Raw genomic sequence first — 22623 nt, 5'->3', positions numbered from 1 at the left:
AGAGTTCTCTAATGTAGTAAAACAGCTCCAGCCTGCCAACATCTACTTCACTCACAGTGACACCTCTTCTATGAAAAGGCAAGTTGCAAAGTCCCATAGAGTTTATTGATGAGGTCTGAAGAACTTGCAGGCATTGGGCTTTGTTGGAAAGCAGATGTAATGTAGAGTAAAAAAAAGAATAATACAGGGACTCCCTGTTACAGTGGAGGAGTTAAGGAAAAATATGCTGCTGCTCATTATTGACCAAAGCAGATAGCCAGATACAGGCTTTCTTTTAGGAAAAGAAACAGCATAAAAATAGTTGAATCTGACATCAGTTATTTGCTTAAAAATGGCTTGCCAAGGTCAGTTTCCCAGAATGTGACAGCTAGGGAGAAGAAAGAGGGCTTGTTTGCTTATAGCAGTAAATTCCTCTCAACTGGAATACCACCAAAAGGTCCCTTCCTAGTGCTTTACTCAGGACAGCACTTGCACTTGTTCCCACTGTGTCTGAGGTGTCTGTGCCATCTTGCCTGGTCATGCTGTTTCTCCCACCATCACAAGGGAGGGAAAACAAGTGGGGAAGCAAATCCTTTGTCCTGCATGTGCTGTTTTCTAGGGTAATGTGTCTCTGGTGAAAGTGGTGATGACTGTTTTGTGTTATGTAGTTAACTAACAGATTGGTGATTTTACCAGCCTGTCAAGTGAACCATTGGTTTCAGCAGGTTGACCACTCTATCTCCCTGTATTGTTCATCATAAAGTCTCAAATTGTTAAAATTCTATCCATTGATAAAATTGCATTACATGCTATGGGAGAAGTGGGTATGTTTTAAAATAGTTGAGATGGTACCATCTAGGTATGGTATCTGGCTGATACCAGCTCTTGGGCATTTGTTTTGTTTTGAAGTAAAGAGTGTTACCGAATATACACAAGGTTGACAGAGTGAAAAAATAGGTATTCTTTTACAAAGGAGGCTAAAGCTTTCTAAATACAGTGCTTGGGCAGATAGGCGACTGAAGGTATCGAAGCATTTAGTCCCTGGAGCCTTACTAGAAAGTAGTCCTAGACAAGTACAAAAATTGGCGGTTGCTTACACAGAGAAAAAAAAATCTAATACCCAGTAACTAGGAGCATGGGTGATATTTAATAGCATGAGAACATTTCAGTTTGAGTAAAATCTATAATTTTCTTAAAGCTTTATGTGCAATTTATTCTGCTATAAGATTAATAATACAGTAAGGCATAAGTTAGTAGATGCTTTGTAGGATTGCTGTCTGAGCTGTATTGAATCTAAACTGAGCTCTCGTTCTCTCTACTCTCATTCAAGATGCCATTCAATACCAACCTACAAGGCCACTGTAGCTATTTACATTTCAGTAGCACCTGGAGGCTATGGTTTTGTTACACCAGGAGTTGCCCAGGTAGTTAACTCTATTATTATTGTGTAATACAATATTGTGTGTTCAGAAACCTGCTATTGTAGTTTTGTTATCCTGACAGAAAAATTCTATCAAAATCTAAATGTTGAGAACATTCAGTATTGGGACTTCTCCAGGGTGTTTGCTAAGATAGGGACAGTTTTGTGGATCAGGTGTAAGTTTTGTTTTTCAGGCTAGGTATAACAAACACTGCTGCTTCATGGTTCAAACTCGAGGAGGGAACAGCCCACTTTTGGAGTTGAATCTGAAGTTTTGTCTGCTTTTTTCTTTCCTCTCTCCTAAGTTTTAAAACAAATAGTTATGAGTGAAGTATTTCTTGGTAGGTTTTCTGAACTTGCTCAGTGATATCACAAGGTAATTTCACTAGAAGTTTTAAAGATAAGTGAGCGGTGTTAGTCCATATTTTTATTAGGGCAAGTGAGGCAAAAGAGCACAAAATATTTACTTTATGAGCATGAGGGAACTGCACTGAGATTTTGTTATTAGTTTTCATTAAATCTAATTGGTTTCTGAGTGTTCAGAGGAGGACTTTTCCTCGATAGACTCACTGAAAGGACATTTGGCATCTAGAGCTTTTTTTTCATTTGAACACAAATAGGAACACAGTAACCAGTGAAGCAGAAAACACAGATTTGCTGGCTGAACTGGCTTAAAATGAAAGAGTGAATCTGAATCTAGGGTACAGCCCACAGAGTCTGATGCTATTGTGTGGTTCTCATTACAGGACATTTCAATGGCTTTCTTAATTAAAACAAAATGTCCAGTCTTTTCTGGATCTCAAGATGAATCTTTCATGTCAGGAGCTTGCTCTCAGAGTTTGCTTCTCTTCCTCTCATGCATCCCCCAGTTTCATCCCCAGCTACTGGTCCTCACTTGTGTATTGCGTCCTGTGCACTGGAAGCTTCTCTCTGTCGAGGATGGTTATTTGCCTCCACAGAAGCCATGATCTCCCCAGTTTCTGCAAGCAATTTATTGTGACCCTGTGTTCAGTCTGGCTCTGAAAGATCGGTACCTTCCTCTGTGCTGCCTAACCACAACTTTTTGATAGAACACAACATATAGTCATACAGTGAACTGAGAGATTAAATAGATGCCATCTATTCCACAAATCAATATGACGGAGTGGAATTCAAATCAATATTGGTTTCCTCTCTGTTTCTATTTTGAATCTCGGTGGAGGGTTTGGGCAAAGACAGATGGATAGTTCCAAGATCTATAGCTATGTTATTTTAACTATGGCTTGATTTAATAAAGAAGTAAGGAAAAAAATGAAAAGTAATGCCTAGCATTAAGTCTCAGAAGAATAAAGGGAGAAGTTTTCATATATGTTTTCATTAATTATGTCATGTATTTCTGTATATTTTGCCTATGGGTGGTATTAGAAGACTTCTGTGCATTATCAATTCTACTACGTCAGCCATGACTTACCACCTTCATAACACTTTATCCAAGATGACTCCTGTTGAATCTTTTTAATTATCCATATACCATGATCTTTCTCTATTTCTTCCATTCCCAAGATGCAGTGCAAAACAGTCATTTATTGTAGCCAGTAGAGAAGAACAAATGGAAAATATGGATTGGATTGCCTTTTGTTAATATTCTCAGCTTTTGCTGAGAATCAGATTTCATATGAAAAAGTTCAGATTAGACCAGAGAGGCGTTTTTCAGAATTAATCAAAATTTTAAGGCTTCAGAACAATTATTTCAATTACATTAGTTTTTAGTATAATTTATTATGATTTTTAAGGTTCAGAAGAGAGAGATTACTGCAGTGCTAGTGCTCTGTTTTAATAAGCACACTGTAGGCAAAACATCTCTGTAGCAAAATCCTTTGTACTTCAAGGTGGCACATTACCGAACCAGCCATGGGGGCAGGGACACGCAACATCCCAGCTAATCACACAGTTTTCCCATTGTTGACTTGGTATGATCATTCAGGTGAATTTGTTGAAGTATACCATAGTTCAATATTGGACAGTCCGATGAGGATATGAGAGTAATTATTATCTGACAGCTGAGTCATCTGTGAAAAGTCAGCCACCGTCACTAAAACATTTGTGTCTGCCACAGAGGGACTTTGTTTTGAAAAATAAATAACCTTCATCTTAGGGGAAGCTTTCTAGTTGGAAAGGGTCAATTTTGGTGGAAAGAATGAGGTTGGAAATTCCCCTCTGTGTCTCTGACATATGTGAAGCACATTATGTTGAAGTCTGGTGGTACTGTCTAGCATAAAGCAGCAATCTTCTGTTTCTTATTTGCTTTAATTGCATGTTTGTGATGTTGTCTAATTGCTTTTTGTCTCGTTCAAGAAACAATGCATTGCCTGCAAATTGTGTTTATTCTAGATGTTCTTTATACCACAATCTTTATTGGCTATAAAATGTCTTAGAAGTTCACTGCATTTATAGGTTGAGCTATAGCTGCCCTTATAATATTTTATCCTAATAAAACCAGGAAACAAATTTCCTTGCTTAAAATACATTGGGTACCCTTACTGTATATATGCTCTGGCTTTAGTTGAGAACAACTACAGCCTGTTCCTAGACCATTTACAGCATTACAACAGAGAGGATCTTCACCTGTCCACTGCTCCTGCCGCCTGTTAGATTATCCTTCTGTGTTCTCACAGATCTTGAGCAAAATAAAATTTAAGAACCTGTACTATTTTTGCTGGTGTCTCTGTACAGGAGGATTTATAGTAGGTGTTTTGAGTATTGATACTGGATTTTGAAGATAAGTTGCCCTGTTTTCTCACCCTTTATGTAGTAAAGAAAAAGAGTCCGTGGGATCTCCTGAAAGTACAAGAGAAATGGGAGCAGCAAGGGTCTCTTCAGCTCTCTTCCCTCCTGTGTCTCCTAATCCAGCCTGCCCACATTAATAAATCCTCATTGCTCCATGGTAGTTAGTTAGGCTGCAGCAAAGATTAAAATATCCTTTCCTGAGCTGAATTAGCTTTCTAGATGTAGGTGGTATAAAATAGGTACATCAATGTACCTACTGCCTCTCTGGTTTTAATTATTTCAGAAATCTTGTCTGTTCTGAATTCATAATAACTATGAGTATTTCCAAGAGGTGAAAGTTCAGAATGAGACCAGCAGCAAGGCTCTGTAGAAGCAGACTTTCCTGTTGAAGTGACGTGTTATAATTCTGATTTTGAAACACTGCTCTAGGATATCTCACTTCTTTAGTTCTGGCTTGCTTCAGTAGATATTGCATGGTCCAGTCCAGAAAGACAGTATATGGATTAATGCTGCTCCAGATCAGTGAGCAAATGAAGTGATTGTTTTCTTTCCTCCTTCTTCTCCATTAAAAATTAACACTCTTTAAACCCAAAGTCATTTGTGTGTTTGTGTACAGCCATGATCCTGCCCACTGTCACTGCTTCAAATCCTGCAGGGTTCCCCATGCTTCCTGTCACCAAAAATAAGCATTGGCAGTGGCTTCCAGGATAAAAATTGGGATGTCTGTTAGTTTGATCTATCTTATTTCCAGAATTTCTTTAGTTTCCGTAGGCATCTCAAAATGCCTGATGACAAATTAAATGGGGCATAAACCCAGGCAGTAGAACAATGCTCTGTGGGGGAGTGCAACAATAGCACAGGCAGCTAATCTGAGTAATCCCAGAAACCTGGGGATGTAATGATTAGTGAGGAAGGCACCTCCAGCTGGCCTGTAACTTAAGCAAACTGACAAAGTCTGTTGAATTAAATACTGGTTTGATTGACAGCATCTCTACTGAAATCCACATCAGGACTAGTTCAGTTGCCTTCCTGGTGTATATTTATACTGAAGTATGCCTGATCTTGGGTATCTCAGACTTTTTATGTCTCAATATGCTCAACTGCAAATCTAGATGTTCTCCTTTTTTTTTTTGTTGCTGTAAACTATTTACATAAAAATGCTGAGTTTTTAAATTGTAGGAAAGATTATAAAATATGCAAACTCATATACATGCATATATAGATGTTACTGTATCTTAATTTGCCTGTGGCATATTAGAATCTGTTTTTCCTTTCAGTCACTTAAAAAAACCCACAAGCCAAAAAAGCAATTTTTCTGGGGGCATTCTGAGGGCTTTATATGGACACATTTAAAGATGGAGAAAGCATAGCAGAAAGGATCATTTTACTTTGGTGTGCTGACTAATGCTGTCAAAAACACAGGCTTTGAGAAACAAAACATGCCCAGTGAAAGTACAGGGATGTGAGAAAAACAGAAAGAATTTATGGGCAATAATCATCAATAAACCTGACAGATGATACCGGTACTTCCTTCAGCTGATTACAAGCTAGAAATACAATTACGCTTTCCAGACTGTGCATTAGGACTTATATTAATATTGCTGTGAGGAAGAGTCCATATTTTCTCTACATAATATTTTGAAGACAGTCATGCAATCTCCCTTCAGTGCTCTGGGCTAGCCCCAGCTGCCTGGCTGGAGCACAGGCAGTGCTCAGCTCTTGCCCTTCCTCTCAGCAGAGGGTCTGAACCAGCCTCATCAAGGTAACACACCTGGGTGACTTCTTGTCTGGTCACTGCCCAGGGAGAGCCACCTCACGTCCGCTAAAAGGATGGACAGACATGCTGGAAAATACTACAAAGGTGGTGATATCTGGAATGCTTTAGTTTCCTCTAACATGGGAAATTGGAAGTTACTGTATCACTTATCAGTTGATGAGTATTTGATAGGTATTTTTGGGCAATGTCAAAAAACTGGTAATAGATTTTCTGGTAGAGTTCAGCTAGAGATAGAGAGAAACAATTTTGGATAGAAAGAAAATACAGTCTAGTTTAGCACATGAAGAAATATTTCTTATTTAAATCAGATGTAATTTTTTTCAAAATAATAGAAGTTTTTCATAGGCTAAGAGATAGTTTGCATTCTAGGTGAACTTTTCTCTCCATGTTTCAAAAAATTAAGAAATATTTTTGCTATCACTTTCAACATTTTGATTTTCTGTATCATGCATTAATTCCATGTAGGGATTTTTTTTTTTGTATGTATGTATATACATACATTAGATGCTTTCATGTAAAAGATGAGGAACTCAGTCTTGAAAGCCTAACTAAATGTTACCCTGGTTTCACAGATAATAAGCAGTTACTCCGTCTACTGCAAGTGGCCAGCAGTGAGTACAGCCAGTGCAAGTAGGGGTTCTGTTTGCAGAAGGGGACGTGTAAGGTAATCGAGCTAAACATGCAAAACATATAATGGTCCTCTATCTTGTATTTCTCTGCCTGTTGCCCCTCTTTGCAGCTATACTAAACACTTTTGATTTGGCTGTGTGTCATTACTAGACATATATATACCTCAGCTGAGGGAGTATTAAAGGCATGTATTTTCTGTTAATGAATGTGTCTCTGATTCTAATTTATAAAGTTTATTAAATTTACTCACATTTAGCATTTCTTTTAATTATCTAAAAGAGAATACTCAAACTTTTTAAATTTTTTTTTTTCTTTGTAAAGACTACGATATTGATTTCTAGCTAGCTGGATTTTCTTGCTACTGCTACTGATTTGTCTTGGTAGAAATACCATGTCCTTAATGTTCTTCATATGTCCTTCATATGAAGATCTTTGTACATCTGCAGATCTTTATTTTTCCTTTAGAGGAAATTAGGCTGTCTTGAAAATGGGTTTTGAATGGATTTTTAAATTATCTCATGGTCACAGAAAATCAGTTAATTTGTAATGAAAATAAGAATATCTAATGCTAAGTATTTTATACATAGGTTTTTCAAAACTATTATGTTTTGTTGGTTGCAGCACATTTGATAGGACTTCACAATACTACTTACAGCCAGTCACAACTTTTCTGAAAGGGTAGATATTGTAGGTGATTAGCACAGATATCCTGAACAGCAGGAGAATAGCCTTACATGGCCAGTGAAGTTATTGCCTGTGTGCAGTGATGCTGCATAAGCAGAGTTAGCGAGGTAGGGTGTTCTTCAACATTCAAAAGCAATTCTGCAGGCTGTGACCCAGCTGTGGGCAGCTATTAGCTATCTCACATAGTGAGGATGCTGCCAGTGTTTGACTGACTGATGGCTGCAGAAAAACAATAAACAGTCATATCAGATTGTATTAGTTATGAATTCTCTTTGAACAAAGAGGTTCATTTTCTGAACCAGCCTTGTATGTATAGAGTGAAAATGAGTTTCCTTCCTGAAGACCAAGATGGAGAACAAAGCACATAGTCACACTGATCTCAGGTGTGCTTCAGGACCCAAGCCACTTCAACTGTTTCCAAATGGCAACAGGTGTTTGGCATCACTGCACTCTATCAGTTTATCACTTTAAAAAAAAATCATCTCTGTTTTATAGTAATGTGCTTTAAAAAAAAATAAATCCAATTCTTTGCAATTACAGAAGATGTGATCTGCCTGAACGTTTCCCAGCTAGGTAGTTTCTACCTCTCTTAATATGTGTGTTTGGAAGATAATGACTTATATATTTTAACTTATTTAATTTAAATTATTAATTAAATAGAGAAACAAGATAAAAGTGCATAGAAACTGCCTTACTTATGAAAACGCTTCTAACCAGTGTCGGTAGTGCATATCAGTTTTGTATGCCTGTTTTATGGGCTATATCTGGAGAATATGGGATGGGGAGGAAAGGACATCCAAGAAGAGCAACTGCCTGGCTTCTTGTGAAAATCATGTGCCTCTGAGGTGACCAAAGTCAAATGAATGAAGTCCAAATGAATTTGGATCTGATCACAGCATGACTGACCCTGTGGGTCCATCTCTTGTGTCCAGTCTGGTGTGTGCCATCAGAGGATGATGCCAGGTTGCTGCCTTGTTAAAATATGGGACCTGTCCCAAGGGGAAGGCTCCTGCTGCTCTGCTGTGTGCACATACCCTCTGAGGCATGCCATTATCCTTTCTGCACTGTCCCTTTTCTATCCTAGCCTGTTTCCTTTACAAAATATTGGCCATAATCTTTTGCTTAACTTACTTGCTTGTATTACAGTGCAAATTAGCCCATTTGTGCCTAGCTAGTTTCTCCTTGAAGTTTATTTTCAGGTGTGTCGCTTCTCAGTGTTGGAAGCAGATTCTTAGTTATATTAGTTAATGCATGACATGAATTGACTTCTATTGAGATAAATATAAGCTGCTAGTATCCATCCCCCTGATAATTCCCTTGACTTTCTCCCCTTCTTTGACTGTTGTGTACTTTGAAATGATTTACCTTGGCATGTCTTAAACCGTTGACATTATTAAACAGTTGTTACATTTCACCACAGAAATTACTGAATACATGTGCAAAAAGATAAAGGGCCCTTTGGGATTAAAATCGCTATACCACAATGATTATTCTGACATGAAATTCTGAACTGCATGTGGTTCTTTTTTCTTCTGAACAAGAAAAAATAAAAACGATTAAAACATTCAGACATGTTGTAAATTTCAGATGTGTTTTTTTGAAATAAAATAGCAGACATCTACCTCAGTAAGGTTTAAAACAATCTTTCAACTTTGCGACTTTGCTACATTATGCCCTCAGGAACCTATTTTTATTATAATTATGATCCAGAGGAAATATTCTTGAACATTAACACTTTTCTATGGTAATAGCACAGTAGATGTTATACTGAATTGATGATTGTTTAAAAGCTTTTTTCCATTATGAGGTAGAATGGTCCCACATCTTTGAAACAAGATACTAACTTTGGGTTGAATCAAGAACTGTAATAAAGGAGAAATATGTTCTTAGGAAATTCATTGAAAATTAGTAGGTTGAAGATTAAACGAGTGAAATTATTAGTAAGAGTTTTTCTTTTATTGCACAAGAATAGCTGCCATTCGTGCTGTTGGAAGTTTGTGGTTAAAATTAAAGGATCTGTGTTCTCTCATCACTGTTCTCCTGTCACCTGTTACTTTAATGAGAGTGAAAGGGTGTCATGGGGTCAGTTTCACAACCAGTAAATGCATAGGGGTTTGTTAATGTTCAGGCTAGTTTGGTGAATATTATCAATACCATGGCCATATAAATTATTCTATATTCTAGAATTTATATTGGAGCCCAGAACAGTGGCTCTTAGAAATCTGGGAAGATAAGATTGTATGAGTTATGTGGTTAGTTACTACTATTGGTTTGAGTATTGACAGTATATTTGTAGTTTTCTCCCTGATTTAGAAAAGAGTCAAGGCAGCTGAAGGTATGTTCCATGCTATCAAGCTAGCTTTGTTAGATGGCATTCATGTCCTTCTTTTATTCTTTCTATACTTTGAAGTTCTCTTTTGGGCAAGAAACTAGGGTCAAAATGTACAGAAATCAATTTTTTTGTCATGGTTTTCAGCAAGTATTGAAAATCCTGACAGGAAACTCTCATCTTGTTTACTCTGCAGACTAATTTTAAAAGTGGTTTGGATAATTCTGTTAGCATTTAATCTGGTTAGTACCCTGTTTGATATCAGAAGTGTCTCTTCTGATGTTTTCATGTATTTCTGACTAAAATGAGGAAAACCTGATAAACCAAATCAATAAGCCTCAAACCTCTTCTGACTTGCTTGCTTGCTTTGGGTTTTTTGTATGTGTGTTTGGTTTTCTCCACTTTTAGAGAAGAAGAAAGTGTATGAGTCTCCTCTTCAGTTTTTCAACATGAGGATAACTAACAACTGAATAACTTATAGACATATGGAATATCCATGAATTTATTTTTCAGGCCAAAGTTAGATGTCTAATAGCCATGATGTCATTTTAATAGAGGCTACAGGCATAAGTGTTTATCTTCAATCCCTGTAGTACAGGAGTCCAAAGTGGGACAGTCATAGTGATCTCTTTTGGCCTTAAAATCAAGTCTAATAGCTCTAAAATCTGATAATGGAACTGACTTTCACAGTCAGTCTCCATCATGGGGGAAAAACCGCGTTTTCAATTTCAGTTGCCTCTGATCTACCTTGCTTGGGATTCTTATTTTTCATCTAAGAGTCACGTTCAAACCTAGCTTTACAAGGAAATATCCATTAATATCCAAATGCATTTATTTGTCTGATATTTTTCACCTTATTAGAAAGAAAGCCTTGTTTCAAAAATAGGTGTTCTTTGTAAGACTGAAAACCCACAGTGAATGTATTTCTGAAGAAGAGTACTTGCCTTGAAATACATTTGGAGCTTGGATTTAGTAGAAGTGTTGTTTACATTTTTATTTTTAATTCAGAATTTTGGAATCGTATTAATTTCATTTTTTTTCCCTTTTCATTGTGACAGAACAATCTGAAACAAAATAGTGATAGTGCCTAATGTCTGTACATAAATAGTGAAAACAAAATATGAGTTTGCCAAGACTTCTTATCCCTCAGACTTGATATGTGTCTCTAATTCCACATTTTAGAATGTATATGTAATATTGAAATGGAAGAAGCGAAAAGCCGGTGCATCACCTTGGTAGTGTTTTATATCATCTTTTAAAATTTTGCATTGTTTTATGTATTTTGAGCTACAGTCATTTTTCTATGTGCTATATCTGCCGTAAATATCTTGCTTTCTAAGAATACATACAGAGGTCAGGTTGTAATATGCCTGGTGATATGCAATCTATATGTAACTGTTCAAAAAGTAAACTTACTGGACTACAGGAGCACAACAGAAGATGTATTTGAATATGGAGTAAATAACTTGATAAATTAACTTGGGCAATAATGAGAGAGCAGTGTGGAAGAAGATATAGAAGTGACTGTAATGGGGAGAACAGAGTTGGGAATAACTTAAAGTTAGAAAACAAAGGATAAGTGTCAAATTGTATTTTTGTATCAAAATGTGGCCATTGTAAACATTATGATAGTTAATTGAAGCAGTGGCTAAAAAAAAATAAACCTGGAGAAAAAAAAAAAGGAAAAGATGCCAGCCATAGCTGTTAATAATTACTGGAATATTGCTTTGATAGACAGGTCTAAAATTAAAGTTTCTCTCATTTATTTAGGTTGTAATAGAATGTTGTCCCATGTCTGTTATAAGAGATTAGGAGACATTATTGACTGTCCTTCCACAAGAAAACTGATAGCAACAATAGCCTGCAAGGGGGAAGTTAGACTCCTTTAAACCAGATGGTTAACCCTGTCGTATTTCTGCTGATGTAGTGGATAACACTGTCAGATGTTTTTGAAGCTCTTTCTGTATTCAACATGTTTTAATTAATTGAGAAGAGAAAGGACATCAGTGTAGAATGGAAGGGAAAGAAGACCAACTTCTTATTTTCTTGTGAGCCTACAGTATGTCTTGAGCAATATACACAGCTGAGTAAATATTACATTTAAGACCATATTTGTAAAAATCCTTTTTCCTTTCATTTATAAACCTTTGGAAAACCTCTAGTTCTGTAAAAATAAACATAGTTTTATTTTGTGCTATAGTATCGAAGTGTAGTATTCCTATAAGTGGAATGGCATGTTGAATACTTCATTACATTAAAACACTTTAAGGCTTGCACTGTACTTTAGGAGGTGTAAAGAGCCTGGTTTGCCATTCATTTGTATTAGTGGTAAGTTAAGAATGACCAAATGAAGCCAATAAAAAGTTAGCATAAATAAAAAGCTGTAAATAATTAATCTCTAAGAGACCACTTTCACAGAGATTTCTCAATGATAGTTTGGTGATATAGTCTATGATGTGGATGTCCACATTATTGTAGTATAGAAAGCAATAATTTAAGAGAAAGTGTATTGGAGTATATGTTCCTGAAATGTTCCTGTTAACGCAGACAGAAAATCACTAGGAGCACTGGTAAAGAGTCAGCTGGAACCTCAGTTGTCATATAGTTCTGTAAGTGCAGTCAAGTCAAGGGATCTTGATCAGATTTTGCCAATTAAGAATCTTGCTTGGAATATTTTCCCAATAGGATTATAATATCTATATGCTCTTAGTAACAGTTCACCTAGTCATATCTAACCTAGCTTTGAATAAGCTAATTTAGTTATTGCTAGTTGTATTTCCACAGCACCATGGAATTCATACATAGACTGCAAAACCCATTTATATTTATGCTAAAAACATTGCAAGTACAGTCATGTGGGTGCAGTAAAAGCAATGCAAATTATTGTAAACAGGACTGCTATATTAACTGCTTATATTCATGCAATTTTATGTTACTTCTGGCATTATGCTAATAAATGGGGGTTAAGTAGGAGAATATCCATGTTCTACTAAAATATTTAATTGTTTTAACCACATTATGTTCACTCTGAAAAATCTGTCATTGTTTCTTAACAAATGATCTCTCATATCTGGGTCCATCCTGTCTTGAAATGTTCATTAATGTAAAAAATTGTCCTGTAACTCTTTTGGTGTGCTTAAGCAGAGCATCTGAATGCAGTATATGTCTGCTAGATAGGTTACATATCCCTGATTCTGATCTGAAATCAAGAATAAACTAGAATTACATTAGTGTAAAGTAGACTTGTTGGCTGTCCTGCTCCTTCTCTCAAAAAGGACTTAATTCTATACCAAACAAGAACCCAACCGAGTCTGAAAACCTGCCTTCCGGCCTTTAAATGAGTGGCTGGATCTGTTGAATTAGTTCCTCTGGGGTTCTTGAATATGGATTTCAAGATCAGAATCTTTATCTGACGTTTCCAAGTGTAAAAGATGATTAATGGTTTGTTGAATAATGGATGATCTTGCAGCCTATCTTGAAAGGGACATTTTTAAAATGTTTCTGTTTCCTTGCACTTTATTTCACTATTTCCATACAATAAAGTGAACCTTGAGAGGGTGGGAAGTGCTGCTGGAGGTGAGGGCAGCTGCAGGGATGGTGCGCCTGTACAGCTATGTAGCCTTTACCACATTGTGGAGTGGTGGGATTTGTCTGTCTTGCACCTCTCATTTTAAATTCAAGACTGTGGGGGCTTTGAAGACTAGAAGATTCTGATATGGCATTATTTTAGGCCTCTGGTGTTCACATTTTACCTTAATCGTGGCCACAGTTAGAAAGCATAGAAAGCAGTGGCATAACCAAATTCAAAGTGTGGGGTTGTTTTTTTTTCAAATAATTTTATATTGCCTACAAGATTGACTACCCAAAACCAGGTTTATTTTGTGTTGTTTGTCTTGTCAGATTTCTCTGAGCACCAGAGGAGTTATCTAGACAGCTCATGAGAAAGGCTAATAATCATATTTATTTGTTTTAAATTTCAAGGAAGGGGTCCTGATGCAGCAAGGCCTTTAACATGAGTCTAATCCAAAATTCAGAGGGACTGGTGGCATCTTTAAATTCTTTGCTGAATTGAGGCTGAAACTTTGCCCATTGTTAATGTACACAGTTTTTGTTGATTGCAGTGAGAGCCTCATGCTCGTGTCCAAGGACAGGTTGGCTGGCAATGCATAAATTCCAGTCCATGGAAGAAATCTGGAGTGAATGTGATGACTGTGTCAACGAACAATGTTGTAATTATCTTGCAAGCTTCCTTTATCATATATTGGCATCTCTTGAAATGAAAAGATAATACTGTTTGTGTATGAACATGAGAGAATTTACTGCACTTGTTTATTGTACCATGGATTAAATTATAATGTCACTGCTAATGTTATAGTTAGTAATTTAGACATATTCAAAACTGTCTAACATCTCCAAATTCTAAGAAATTAAGGAAAGACAGAAAATGAACAGAAATAGGATAACCATAACGTATCTGCTGATTTCCTTTGTATATTTATTCTGCAATAATAAACCAAGAGTATATAAAGTAAATCATAAGCATACTTGCAGATGTTAATGCTTGATATTTTATCATTTGGAATTCTGCTTACTCTGCTATAGAGAAATGTTTATGTTAAAATACAGCATCTTTATTGAATGATTTGAGGTTAGTCACATTATGGTATCTGCAGAATGGTAGAAGGAAGTAGACTTCCACCACTAATAAAGAAGTCTTTATTAGATAGCTCATCAGAGACACAACTAATAATATTTTGCCATGACATTAGAAGGTGTTCTGGAGGAACAAACAAACGTTCCTTTGTTTCTAAAGAATGCTATTTGGTTAATATGCTGATCAGACTGTCAGGTGCATTAGCAGTAAGTGATGCTTCTGGTGACTGCAATCAAGGAAAATAAGCTGCGTGTCCCTGCTTGTCTGCCATTTCTTCTGAGCTGTGGCATTCTTACTACTCAGTCCTTGGTGCCTCTCCTTTTCTATCCCTCTGTCCATCTTCTTCCCACCTCCTGGCCTTCTCACTCACGTTTTTCCTGGGCATTCCCTCCTTCTCCTCTCAAACCCCTGTCCCACTGTTCTTTGGAATTTAAATTGTGTCCATACAAACATGCATATTCTCTCTTTTATGTCCGTCAGCTATGTAGTATCATCAAGTCCCCGCAGACCTCCTGTCACCTTTCTTTTCTGGCTGTTTTTGTTTTAAAAGCTATTATTTTCCATTGTTGTTTCTTTAGTAAACATCCTTTTCACACAAATTGGTTTTTTTATTTTTAAAATTTAATTTTTTATTTATATTACTCCTCACCTGGGAAGTTTGTCTTATAGTTCATTTGTTTTGATGAATAATGCTTGATTTCCACTTCTGGGAAGTGACCCAACTCTAGTGATCTGCACTGTCTTAGAAGAATGCTTCTATGATCTTGGTTTATAGATCAAAATATAATTGAAATTTTACACAGTGATTGATTTGAATATGAAGAATATTCAAAATTAATATTTTAATATGAAGCTTTAAAATTATCGTGGAAAGTTGACAGGGAACCTGCAGGAGGAAGGCACATAGTGTGAAACTGAGATTTAACCTGAAGAGTAGATGGCTTTTCCACCAGTTGAATTTTTCACATCTTTTCATTCTCTGCATTTAGTCTTGCATATTAGAGCTCTTCCTAATGTATGGATTGCTGTGGGGAGATCTTTATCAAGGGGAATGTTGATAAACCAGATAGTAGTATTGTTTAAGTTCAGTAAGAAGTCAGATAGGACCCCAAATTATGCAACTAAATTAGCTATTATTAGGCACTTCTGCTTTCTCCTATCATTTTGCTCATGTCTCTCTCCTCGTTAGTGTATACTTTACCTTAGGAAGTGGGTAAACTGAACTCTGAACAAAAATCTTGGTTTGCGTGCCATTACTTAAAACTTTCTTTTTCTCCCAGCAAATGTATTTGATACCTCTTATGTTTTCCGACAATAATTTCCCTTCATAGTTTTACACAGAAAGAAAACAGGAAGATAATTTTTGATCAACTTGATTGCTGTAAGCAGAATTATAAGGGCTTTTTAATTTGTCCAGGTGTGAGTACATTTCACATTAACATTGTCAGTCTTTTTCTTTAGCCATAAAGGCTAGAGATTTCCTTTTTAGCGATATGATGGCCTTATAATCATAGGATTCCATCATCTGGAGATTTCAAAGCTTTTAATCAGACTTGCTGGTAACATTGCAGGTAATGTTCACAAACTAATTCATAAACCAGCTAACCTTATACATGATGCATGAGGAGAATGACTGCCAGTGCTTGGCACTAAATCTATAGTCTTCTGTTTTATTTTGCTAAATTACTTTATCCAATAAAAAATAATTTATATGCTTTCTGAACAAAGTCATGTTCTACCTATTAGATGGCAGGCATGTGAAACATGCAGATTTTCTCAGATTTGCCCAAAATGTGTTCTGCCATGACTCTTGATTCAGTTTCAATACCACATATTATTGAGTGCTGATCATCTAACAGTGAAGTTTCCCTGGAATCTCACCTCCAGAAGCTCAGTGGCCAGCATCTTCGGTTGCACAGATGAACCTTGCTGACATTAAAAGGGCTGAGTTTTGATAGTTCAGAGAACCAAATTATTCATGTAGACTGAATGAAAGCTTTTTAACATAGTATTTAGAAAAATCACACCAATAAAAATCAGCCACAGTGATAGCTTGTTGGCAGTTTTTCATTGGAATGATTTTCTGGTGGATAAATCTGCATGGAAAAGCATTTACTTTGGTAAAAACCTGTTAAATTGAAATTCAGAATTTTTTAACTGGCCTGAAGGGTTTAATTTTGACAAGATAATAAGAAAACCCACAGTATTGAACTGTTTTAATATCTTCTGTCTTCTTTTGTGGGTCAGGTTCTCTTAAATATTTCCGTACGTGGTGACCCTGAGGGACTGGAATGCATTGTAGGAATTTATTCAGTGAGATATATAATATGCTTTAGCAACTGGTCCACAGGAAGAAATTGAGAACTAGGATTGCAGTGAATAGCAAACAGGGAAATGTGTTTTAATACTAGAATGGATGAGATCTGCAAATGAGTTTTCCAAGGATTCCACTTTGTCAAAACATTTTACTTGAATTGAAAATGTCTAAACAAAATGTTTTGACATTGCCCAACTTACGTTTTTCTCTGTGGAAAATCTGTGCTCTACATCCCATTTCAGAAGGAAATCAAACTGCCTGGTTTCTCCTATGATAGTATTTCCAGTTTTTTCTGAAGTCTTATCGTCATGCCTCCTCCAAATATATACATAAATTAGTGTCATGTTTCAGATGAGAGGAATTCTTGGGCTGCTTCTGGAAAGGCAAGCATTCTCCTAGAGAAATAATGATACTTAAGTAGTGGAATGGATTCTGAAAGGGTTCTACAGCATCTGTGTTTTGGGAAGGAGGCAGAAGAATAGGGCGTCAAAGTGGATCTTGTTAAACATTCCTGCTGGGTTTCTTTCCCATTTGAGTGGTCCCGTGCAGCATAGGTAAATCGTTACGCCGGGAGTGTTCTAATTCAGGAGCATTTTACTAGTGAACTGCTATAACAAAGGAAGGCTATATTAAAGTGTGCATTTGGGATTTTGGTTATTATAAATTACATTCTTTGAAATCTCATTTAGAACTAGGAACTAAAATGATGTTGGAAGGCTCAGAGGATTAATTCTTCCTGAACAATAGACTGTCACTGATCACTCTGTAAAGTAATTATGCCAAATTTAATTATAATACAAGCACATTGTATGATAGTCATAGTGTGCCCAAAAGAGAATTTGAAAAGGTGCCTCACAAGCATATGGACTAGCTCTGGGACCACAGTGGCAAATTACGCATGTTGTAATTGAGTACAACTTAATATCAGGCTTTCTTAATTAAAGGTTTGGGGTTGTGTGGGGTGGATTCTGGCTGGCACACTTTGCTTTTCAATATCATCAGCATAATGGAACAAATGAACTCTTCCCTCCCCATTTTATAGATTCTGCCAGAAGCCCTTATGACTTTCAGCAGCATTAATGTATTTAAATCAATTCTGGTATCAGTGTAGTGGTAAAACCAGGAGTAATCAAATTGTTACTGGGATAGAAAAATAAATGTTCCTCCTCCTGATCCTTCAGCTGCAGGAACTGCACTGTCATACATTGCTGATCTTTCAATATAATCCACTCATGAAAACCTAAGGCTCCTACCTCACCATTTCAGTCTTCTCTCAGTTTTCCATCCATCCATCTTCATTTTGGATTTGGACTAGTTATGGAAGTACCACTGGCCCTTTAACTATAAAAGCACTGATCCTGTTTACAGTTCCACCCCTGTGGCAGGCTGGAGCCTAAGGCACTCACTAAATTAAGGGAGCCACCAGGATCAGAGCCTTAACAGAGCCAGTGCAAATTTAGAGTAGCATTAAGATGCTTGACTAGAACCTTTTCTTGGGAAAAACAAAAGTTGTGTGAGTCATAAATAAAAAAATGAAATGACTGCCAGTGCTTGGGGAAGCAGTTGCACAGCTGGAATGACATGGTGCAGTAAGCCTGAGCTGAAGTTTTGTGCTTATGTTGTGTTAGGGCAAGTCTCTTGGGAGAAAGCTAACGAGATCTAGAGTATGGGTGTCAGGAGTAATGAAGCAGGAATGGTGGCAGTGAGAGGTAGATGCCTTTGGTTTGTACTGCAACTTAAGGTGTTTACTATAAAGCAACAAAAATGGTTAGGACCACAGGTCAGAACTAGCAAAGTAAGTGCAGATCTGCTGAGTTTCCTGGGTTTGTACTCACAGCAGGCTTCAATTTGGTTTTACATCTCAATGGAAAAAGTTAAAAATAGAAAATCTGTGAAGACCAGGAAAGCCAGTCTAATCTAATATGCCTTCTTTTTTTCCTTCTTTTACTTTATTTCTTTCACATGCAACTGTTTTGTTACATAGGCAATACCTTTGTTACATAGGAAATCTGGTCAAAATATGAGTCTGGTGTTAGCACAGAGGCTTCCAACACTGTGAGTTGCAGGTGCTTCCTAGTTATGCAGGGGATGGTGCTAGCACATGCTCTGCATTTTGCTTCCCCCATTCCTCCCTGTCCCAAAATGCCTTCACTGAAAATTGTTGATCAGTAGAACTGGTGAAACTATTTAAACAAAAAAGTAGAAAAAGCTCTTTTCTCTGTTTTCCTCCAGTGTAGAACATTTTGTTTTTCAGGTTATCATTACAGCAGTATTACAATTTCAGAGAAAGTGTAGGAAAAAAAAAGTGTTAAAAAAAAATAACCCTACGTGCATTTTGGTTATTTTGCTTAACAATGTGATATAAATATTCACCTGGAAGATGTTAATAGCCAACCTTCTGTAGTAATTTACACCATCATTGAAAGGTTTATCGGATCCTAAGCCATATCTGGTATAGATGGGAAGAGGGTCAGTTTGTTTTATTGAAGAATATTGAATGTGAAATCTTGCATGAGCTGTAGTGTCAGCAGTTTTCACAGCATTCACTAGATGACATTTAACATGTCTGTGAAGAAATCTGTGTTGATGTGGTGGGCTGTTACGAGGATAAGAATGACGTGCTGGTGACTGCCATTGTTTGATGTGATTGCTGGTCTTTTAGTCTTGTGAAATTCCTTAACCAAAAGTTTGTGACACACTCATATGCAGTCCATTATACAAATAAACCTTAGTTCTCTTTGAATTTCTGTGTATACATGCAGCCTCTCTAATGTTACCAGTCTAATGCGGACTGAAGTCCTGATGGAAGTCATTGGCATCAGATTTATTCATACTAACAGCAAACTCCTGCTTGTTGAGAGGCCCAACATTCTTTCCCCTAACTGCTATGGTACCGCTTCAAGACCAGGAGACTTGGTAAAAGTAGACAGAAGTGTCCCAAAAGAAGAAGTAACTGGGTTAAAAAACTATGAAAACTACCTAAGAATATTGAGGAAACTTTCTTTCATTTCTGTAAGTATTTTTAAATTGTAGCTCTCGATACTGCTGTGACAGTTAGTATTGAAAGGCAATTTAAACTTAGCCACATTCTTATGAAGGATAACTGTACAGGTTTCTTTATGCGTACATATATACATACATGTCTGTCTACATATATCATGTATATCATATATATTTAATGCCAGCCGAGAGATGCATATTTGCTGCAAGAATAGATGAAGAAATGGCATTTTTATGACAGCCCTAGGTGAACACAGGGAGAGATATTTTCCTTTTAAAGAAGAACATTTTAGCTACTTTAATTATGATCTTAGATGATTAAATCTATGTTACTCTGCAGGGTGAAGGTGGAGTCCTTCACTGGAGGAGCTGTCTCTAATCAGCATCTGCCTTTTGCAGGACCACCTGAAGAGTTGAATCTTGTCACTCCTGGAATGCAGGGCCTGTGACCTGGGTACTCAATCTATCCAGCTAGCCAGACTTTTCAATATGTTTTGGATGAGAAACAGTCAAATCTTTTTCCTTTCCTGGACTCTAAAAGTGAGTGAGTGCTTGTGCTGGTACCAGACTGACAGCCCTCAGTGTAGGAGCCCTCCTGCCTCTGAGCAATGAACAGACGTAGCTTTCACGGTCTGAGCTGCCAATACTGGAAGGACCTCAGCTATTGGAGTTTCTTCTCCATCCTTGACTGTGTCTGTTTTGTATGCCCATCTGAGCACAGGTTGTTGACAAACTGTGACCTTGGGACTGCTAATTAGCAGCATTTTAGTAGCATCACCTGGACTGGTATGATGATATTTGTCACCTATTCATTCATCCCTCCCTGTAGTTGCTACAGTTTGAAATCTGTCGTGGAGCTAGTTATTAATCTGTTTAATGCAGGCCCTTCTAGTTCAGTAATGGGCAAGTTTTCACTCAAGTATCATGAGCTACTAAGTTGATGGACAGCCAGCAGATTGTAGGGCTTTTCAACCATTAGTGCTTGTCCTAAGCCAGCTCCAAAGCAGCTGGGAATATTGTACCATGGAGATGTGGACAGCAACCCATAATTATTAACATGCTGTTAATTTTGTTTCCTTTAATTAATTTGATTTGTGAGCAAAGTCTGTAGCCTTTGGACATTCTGGGACCTGCAAGGCAATTCTGTGAATTACAAAAAATCCATGTTGGCTGGAACATTTGTAGAGGCCTGATGTGCTTTATGCAGACAGAAAAACAGTCTACAGAAACCCTGAAAGTTCAGCAATTGCTGCAAATTCCCCTTAGCTTTATGAAGAGTTGCAGGCAGACAAATACCAACAAATGATTTGTTTTACTCTGAGTCTAGTGAGAGGAGGAAGATTATTGCTAGCTCGTAGCTTTCTACTTCATGTATGCCATGCTTATGCAGGGAAAGAGTTTTAGGAATATTTCCTAACTAATACAATGGAGGGTGTTACCATTTTTTCTACTGAATGAAAGTTTCTTTTTCAAAAAAAACATTAAATAATTCTACATCTTACTTTTACTTTAGTAGGTAAGCATTTATTTTCCATTTTCTAAGTGTACCTTATCTAAATATATTCAATTTCTTATGGCAAGTGACATTTGCTTTCCACTTTCCTTGTTCAGCTGTGTCTGCATTTTAATGCTGAAATGCAGTGTTGAAGATTTTTAAGGCAACTCTTCTAAGATCATTTTAAAATAAAGGTTTAATACTGTATCAGAAAGTTGGCTTTCCAAAGCCAGTTTTCCAATTTTCCATGGGCTGATTTTTGGCCAGTGTCTATTATTTGGATAGGGGTTTTTTTTGGTATGAGTTTTACTTTTTGTTCCCTCTGAAAAATATATGGAAGAACTAGAAGAGATACAGAGGCGGAAAAAGGGTGATTGGAGATATCAGATTGCTTCTGTATGAACAGACTATAGAGACCATAATTCTTTAGCTCAGGAAGCCGACAAAAGAGGGGAGTGTGGCTAGGTGTTTATGAAACAAAGAGATGAAAAAACGAAATGGGAACAATTATTCATTTTTTCTCATAACGGAAACCTAGAGGATACTTAATAAAATGAACAGGTAGCCAGCTTACAACTAATAAAAGAAAGTACATTTTCAGAGACTGTATCTTATATTTTGGAATTCATTGCCACAGAATGTGTGGAAGAGAGAAGTTTAAATGGACTCAGAAGACCTTAGGATAATGAATGCTTGATGGGTCCACTGAGGAAATAGTCTTTATATTGCATTAAGGAGATATTTCTCACACTTAGAATTTCATGAGAGGGAATACTGATTTTTTTTTTCTTTAAATGTATAAATGGCTGGATAGCAATCACCATAGCAACAAAAAGAATATCAGGTTAAAGCAGTAAGGAAGGGATATAATAAATGTAACGTGTGTGGTTTTTTCCTCCTCATGTTTGTGGTAATCCTTTGCCATATTTCTGCAACCATATTTTTCTGAGAGCATTGCCCATTTTAGCCCTAATGCTGTGTACAAATACTCTGCTGTTTATTGTTGAAAGACTACCTGCCCTGCAGTGACCAAGAGCCATTTACACTTTAGGAATAAATCTTGTAATATTTTAAGCTAGGATGGTCTGCAAATGAGATCTGACGGGTGGGCCATTCCCAGAGAGCCGTTGCCTTCCCCCAGCAGAGGTGCTACTACTTATCTGTGGCCCTCCATGGGCCTAAAGTTTTTGTCTCCTCCCATGAAGAAGTTTGGATGACACATAAATCATGTCTTGTTTTCTAATTTGATCAGGTTTGACCTGTTTACAAGCTTTTCTCAACACTTTGGGAACATCAAAGCATCAGGTGCAATATTAAATGAGCTTTGTACTAATTACATAGACTTACTAAAATATTGAATCCTTCCAAACATGAAGGGCTCTTTTATAAAGCTTCTTGGAGATCAGTGTTTATTTTTAAAGCTATGGTAAAGAATCTGAAAGGCAAGCCTCTAAGCATTACACATAGTACAAGCTGTCTTTTACCTGCTTTTCGTTTCTTACCTTTGACTACTTTGCTGAAAGTACCACATTCTTCTCAGTGATGGAGTTTTGCTGGTACATGTTAGTTTGT

General features: G+C 36.9%; 1 protein-coding gene across 5 annotated transcripts in view; it reads left to right on the top strand.

Annotated features, from left to right (window-relative positions):
- Positions 1–22623, top strand: part of GRID1 (glutamate ionotropic receptor delta type subunit 1) — a 621552-nt gene that overhangs the window by 527053 nt on the left and 71876 nt on the right. The gene's annotated exons all lie outside the window — the stretch shown is intronic.

The sequence above is a fragment of the Strix aluco genome, chromosome 7, assembly GCF_031877795.1.
Source record: "Strix aluco isolate bStrAlu1 chromosome 7, bStrAlu1.hap1, whole genome shotgun sequence".
NCBI classification, from domain to species: domain Eukaryota; kingdom Metazoa; phylum Chordata; class Aves; order Strigiformes; family Strigidae; genus Strix; species Strix aluco.
This window is presented reverse-complemented; position numbering and strand designations above follow the sequence as displayed.